Genomic DNA, 7232 nt, shown 5'->3' with positions numbered 1-7232 from the left:
CAATTTTAAAAAAATTGTAGACCTATAAATTTCCACTGTTGTCCATCTGTCTGTCCTTCCTTAATCTCAAGAATGGAGTTAGATAGATGAAAGATGAGACCAGATATGGAGAGCTTAGGGACAGGGGGCACCAATTAACTATATATGAACTTTGGTTTGCATCAGAAGTCATATTATTTCAATTCAAAAATTTTCTCATGAAAGGAGCTAAATAGATGACTGGCATGACTCCATTGCCAGCAGGAAAGTATGATGTACAGGGCAAGACAGTACTAACTTGAGGTGGAAACCATATATTTTAAATGAAATTAATTAAAAATATGATTAAAAATTGCAATCTGGCATTGTGACAATGTCAAGTAAATAATTGCTTATAGGTTTGAAAGTGTGGTTTTTTTAATTTGATATCATACAATTTGTCATATAGACAAAGTTAGATTGTATGATATCAAATTTTTGAAGTAAGAATATCAGCAATGATGAGAAAAGAGTTAATTAATTGATTCACATAATCTAGATATTTGCAAAATATGATAAAGGCCAGCAAAATGAAATAAGGGATTTAACTAATTTTTAAATTTAGAATTTAAAAAAAGCTTGTTAATATGATAAAAAAAATTATTCATTAAAAAAGTAAATTAAAATGTTAATGAAATACATAAACACTTTTTCAAGAAATAGCTTAATTTAGCAACTAGATGAACTTTATCAGTTGTAAACTTCCTAATAATCAAATATAAAATATTTTATCTATAATGTAATATTGATTTACAGATAGCAGCTTCTGATAATTTATTATGTAAATAATTTGCTAAATTTAACTGCCTGCACTCATATATTAAAGAAAATAACATGTTAAATTACTGAAGTATGTAATGAATTATCTTAAATTGTAAAATCATTTAAGTTTACTCAAGAAAATTAATTATTTTTTCATTTTGAATAGAGTGACAGATAATCCTACAATATACAGTGGTACCTCAGGTTACGAACGCCCCAGCATATGAAATTTTCAGGATACGACATGAAATTCGAACATATTTTTGCTCCACGATACGAACAAAAACTCACCATACGACGTTACATTAGTTCGCATTTTTCATTTGTTTTTCTTACTACAGTTATTTTTTTTAATGTATTACTTGGCTTTAATTTGAGTATGTTTTTCGCGTTGGAACGAATTATTTGGTTTTACATGTAATCGTATGGGAAAAGATGATCCACCTTACGACATTTTCATGATACGATCTCAGTTTCAGAACGGATTAATTTCGTATCCTGAGGTACCACTGTAACATACGTTATCTTTTCTCATTATACAGATAAGCTATTGAAAGGTTTGTTGTATAAATGTAAATCTATTTAACATAGTAAAAGATAAATTTATTTCACTTTATGTTGTCTATTTAATATGATGATGGCACAATTCAATAATAGATACATGTGAATAGAAGACAAATTTAAAAAATTTCCCCTGAAAGGTGTTAGATAGATGGGAAAAATGTCATTTAGCTATAAGATTTAATGTTTGTTTTGTTTTGGATATGACTCTCTCATGGAAATGTTAATTTATATTAACTGTTTTCTTAGTAAATGAATTATTGTTTGTTTATGAGCAGCCAATAAGATCTCAAAGTTAATTAGTATTTAAACTGTTGCTCATCAAATCATCAAATACAAATTAAAATCAGGAAATGACCTGAAAATGTGAATTGATCCTGAGACAATCACAATTTAATTGAATGAGCTGTGATCTGTCCATTGGTCAAGTATCACTCTCTGACTAGTATGAACTAGTATTGCCATTGCTAAATTACTGATATTAAAATAGTGATAGTTTTCCAATATTCTTTATCAATTAATTTGCTAAACAATATTTTGTCAATATGCATATTGGTAATATTAGTCCTAGCTTCTGCTTCATTTTGTACAATGAAAGCATCCTTACTGGCAAAAAGTAAAGTAAATGGTCATAATATTAAGAAATCAAATGGTTATTTTTTTAAATGTACACAAGTATTTTATTAATACTTTATCTAAAACAAATAGAATTTTCATCATTTAACTATTTAAACTTTTAAACCAATGTAGTCACCTGCAAAAAAACTCTCGTGTGTTCTCCTGTGACAGAAGGATAAAGTCTGAATAAAACCAGATGGTAAGATAATGCCAAATGTCTGGGATTTCAGCTAGGTGGCCTAGAAAGTCAAAACGATACTTGTGATAACATACCAAAGCCATAACAGAAATACTGTAATAAAACCTCAAAAGAATATGAGGAAATGCATTTGGCATCTGTTCTAATTGAACAGGGAGGATACTGTGTTAAAAATATTGTGAAATGATAAGTATTTCATTTTTGTAATAATCATTAAAAATACTCTAATTTATTTTGCATATTTGATCCTAAGTTAACGATTCAGTACACAATACTGCTACCTTGTTTAATAGTGTATTTGGGTCAAAAGCAGTGAGTTTATATTAGTGACAAACATCACATTTTATTTAATTAGCCAAATAGCTATGAGATAAGGATTTGAATTTGACAAATGCTACAAGAAATTATGTCCAGCTTAAATTCTGCTAATGTATGCCAGATTTAAATTCATTGCCTCTAAAAGTTCCTATATTGTCATTTTCCTCAAAGCATTAATGCTTTTCTTATCTGGATTTTAATTGATAATGCGAACTGATCAGATTTCAAGTCAAATGGATCAAAGATCCACACTTGACATCTTTGCAGACTCCTAGGTCTGCAAAGACTGTACATTGTGTTTGCTTGTATTATACTGTTTAGTAATTCTTTTATTTGAATGCTATAATTTTGCACTAAGATACAAAATTGTTACAACTAGGAAAATGTTTATTCAACAAGAAATTGTCATTGATTTCCTCCCAAATAAGAGGATGGTCCCAGAAAGTTTCATTGCATTTACTCAAACCATGTCTAAATACATAAAGAAGAAACAACAAACAGTCTTTCTTCTTTATATACATTCTAACTCAGTTATAACAAGCATTGAGGGATTGGAAAGATTTACTCATTATATCTGTAAAGAGTAGTGACATGACTAGGGAAAGAATGGCAGCTATCTTGGGTGCAAGCATGTAGGGGGGTGCCTGATGGGAGGCCAAATTTGTAGCTACATTACTGATAATTGGTGAAATCTAACTTTTAATTTTTAACTCTAAATAAGTTGATTAAAAAAAAACATGTAATTACATCATACTGTATTTTTATTAAAAGTTATATGAACTACAATATAATTAATATTAAATAATTTATTTTTTTGTAGTTAAAGACGATACTAATTAATAATGTGTCTGATTTCAGTTAGTCTTTTTAGCTACAAATCTTTAAAATTGATGTTTGCTTTATTTTTTCATAATTTCGATACTGTGAGGACTTGGGGGCTAAGGCGTGAGACCTAACCCACTCTCCGAGGACAGGATGGTGAATCCCGCTCACAGTGTCGGTGGATGGCGTGAATTTAGGCGAGTGGGAGGGTTAGTGAGGTCGTCGATAAGCTATTGGTGATACACGAATAACTACAATCATTTAAATAACAGAACAAATTTAATGTAAATGAAAAGAGGGATTACAACAAGCGGAACTTACATATGTATACAGCATTAGCTTTCGTTTGGTTGGGACAGATATAGAACAATGAGGAATTAGTTCAGTATCTTAAAAACTAAGTTGACTGAGAGAGAGTTTATGAAACTTTGAAGTTAATACCTCCATCAGTGCTTGTTCCGACAACGACAAAGTTTCCGAGACCAGGGGGTGAGGGTTGTAGTAGTGGCTTTCCTTCTGGTGATTGTGTCGATGGTCAGGTGCAATCCCTTTTTATGTGTGTCTCGCATGAGAATGATCTCAGGTGAATTTGATTTAATGCATTCTAAGTTTGAGTTGGGTCTGGGTTTTCCTGATATGGGCTGTCAAGAATCAGACGATTCAACGAATTATGGATATTTTCAAACCATTATTGTTACTCGTCTTACCTCATAATTTTGTCTGACAGTTCCCATCATTAATAATCAACTGTTCTTGACTAAGATTGTAACATAAGTCCAAACAACCTTGTGACTGTTGACTTAGACCAATATTTGATTTGTTTTATCTATCTGGGTATCATGAGTGTGTGGGAAAAGGAAGTGAGGTTTTTCCACTTCTCTATCAACTGCATATTAGTTTAACTAATTAATCTAATTACTAAATTGACTCCTTCAGACTCTCACATCACTGTACTGTCAAAGATGACAAAAGAACTGTGAACTTTCCACACACTTTGACATTTTTTAGCGCCATGTTCTAACTCAAATAATTTCTACTTTTTCATAAACCAAGAGACATTTTTTTCTTCATAGACATCGTTCTCATAGAAAGGTTTGTTTCTAACTAGAATATATGGTAATTTTACAATTGCGGTGATTAGGGCAAGAAGCTAGTCAAGAAAGAGTGGGGACAGTCTCCAAAAAGAAAATTAAGTGATAAATAGGCTTGTAATCCATTCAGGTCATAAAACTAAGTAAAACTTTCAGTTTTATCTATTACAAATATTTGCATACCTACCAAAAATTTCTTCAGTATATCCATGAAATACCCTCATTATAACAATGAGAAAATGTATGGAAATATGCAAAAATTAAAATTGTTATGACATTTTGCTCATTATAACTGTGAATTCATTATATCTGTGTCTGTTATAATCGGGTTTGACTATTATATTTGAACTATTTATAGTTTTTCAATATATTTTAAAAATTACTATATGCAGTTTGTAATTTTATTTATCTTTTTATTTTAATTAAAGAAAATGCAAGAAGATAGTATAAGAATAATTCATGTGTCTGATTCTACACCAGTGATCATAACTACTACCATTGTTCATGAAATACGTCCTTATGTTGTTGGTTGTATTGTTCATAGTGTAGATTTGAGCGGTGGAAATTTAAAAAAATTTCTTGTACTTCAGGTGAGTTATAAAATTTACTACTTGAAATAATTGTTTAATTTTTGGTATGTTATTCTAAAAAACTAATTAATGAAAAAAATATATAATTTGAAATATATATTGTGGTCAAAAAATAAATCAAACTTTTAATATATCTTTTATGTACTAACATAAGTATCTACATCAGATCACCTTCAGAATAAGCACTTATTTTAGCTACACAGTTAAGCTAGCATCCATACCATTTATCAAAACAGTACTGAAATCATTTTTTGAGATTTTAAGGGTCATAGTCATTGGGTTTCTACTTTGTTCTATTGATCATTCCTGGTCAGCATATACCTGACCAAGGACATAATAGTACTTTTCCAATCATTGATTTTTCTCTTGCAGACTTCTATCTGTTCCATAAACTGAAAGAGAAATTAAAAATAACCCAATAAGCAGCAAAATGAATGCTGCAGAGATGAAAGCATTAAAGACATTTAATAAAAATGGCTTCCAGGATTGCTTTTATATGTATAAACTCTGCTTTTAGGAAGAGCTTACTTTGAAGATACTTTGGTATAAATGTGTTTGTGTTGTATAATAAAATATATGCCAAAAGTTGTTTATCTTTAACTACACACACACACACACACACACACACAGTGTATGTATGTGCATATACTGTTCTATATATATATATCCTAGTCTATCATGTATGTGTATATATATATATATACATGATAGACTAGGATACATTTAGTTTCAAAGTAACACCTATAAATTTATTAATAAATTTTGATAACTTTTCAGTTTCATATTAACTCAGTACATAAGGATAAACAAACTCAAATTATCTTAAATTAAATATTAATGATAAATATACAATTTTATTGTATATTAAAATATATATTAACAATATATAACAACAGATTAGAAATAAAAATAAGTAAATGACATTTAAATTATGAAATTTTTAAACATTTTCAAGTAATTATTACTTAAAAAGTAAATTTAAATATATTTTAATTGTAAACAGGAGAATTGAATATACTGTATTTACTCACATATAAGATGAGGTTTTTATTCATTTTTCACTGCTTCAAAAATCTAGGTTGTCCTATATGTGCAAGCAAAAGATTCTTTGTGTTTTTGCAAATAATTTTTGTGAACCATGTATTTGCATTTTTAACCAGATGCTTACCCTCTTGTATTTAAAAACATAAGTATTTTATCTGGGTTGTTTGAATTATTCTTGTGTATTGTCAGAAGTAAAGATGAATAGCAATAGGGAAAGCAAAGCTTTTGAATTGAATTCCAAAATCACACAGGAGCTGGATATAAGTTTTAATCCATTCTCACATGAAAACAGATGATTATTCAGAAATTAGAATTCAGAAGTGTAGTTGTAATTGATAGAGAGTGGATTTGACTGTTAAGAATTGACAAAAAAGTTCCCAATTGTCCAGCTTTACATGAAAAAATTATGTTGTCGATTTTACAAGATTTTTCCTTGAAGTTTAAAATGCCAGTATTTTTTGCAGGACAGTGTGTGCATTTACGTGCATTTGATATTTTACTTGTGATTAAATGAAATAAAATTAAAATTTTATTAATAAATTTAATTTTCTTTATTTTGATCTTTAGTCACTCCTCGTCTTATATGCGAATAAATACAGTACATTATTCATTTAATAAATTTTGATAAGAATTTTTAACAGGGTAAAAGTTTGCTCAGTGTATTTGTAATTGTAGCATGTAAATGAGATTTATTAATCTAGTTTAAATTTATGAACATTTATTTGTATATATTTACTGTCTCGAGATATTGTATGTTGTGTGAAAATGGGGTTTTAAGCTAAATACACTTTGATATGAAAGGTCCATTTATACACAATATTGCACAATGTTGGAATTTGAAAATTAATTAAAAATCATTTTTGTATTAATAATTTTATATGAAGTGTTAATAAGTTTAAATATCCTACATTATTTTATTGTTATATATGATTTAATTATTTTAAAGTTTTTGTCAAAAATACTTCATAATTTATTTTAATTAGACAAAATTACATGATACTGTCTGTGAAAAAAGAACATTGGCAACAATAGCTACACATGATCTTAAAAAAATACAAGGAAATATTAAGTATACTGCAAAACAACCTGAAGAGATTAAAGTAAGTAGTAATTTGTTACTGCTGTTTACTATTTATTTTAGTAATGCATTTTTTCATTTGTTTAGTTGGCTCCACTTGGAAGAAAAAATGAGATGTCTGCTTTTGCTTT

Source organism: Centruroides sculpturatus, unplaced genomic scaffold (assembly GCF_000671375.1).
Source record: "Centruroides sculpturatus isolate CEXI.00-Female unplaced genomic scaffold, Cexi_2.0 scaffold2053, whole genome shotgun sequence".
NCBI classification, from domain to species: Eukaryota; Metazoa; Arthropoda; class Arachnida; order Scorpiones; family Buthidae; genus Centruroides; species Centruroides sculpturatus.
Note: the sequence above shows the minus strand (reverse complement) of the source record.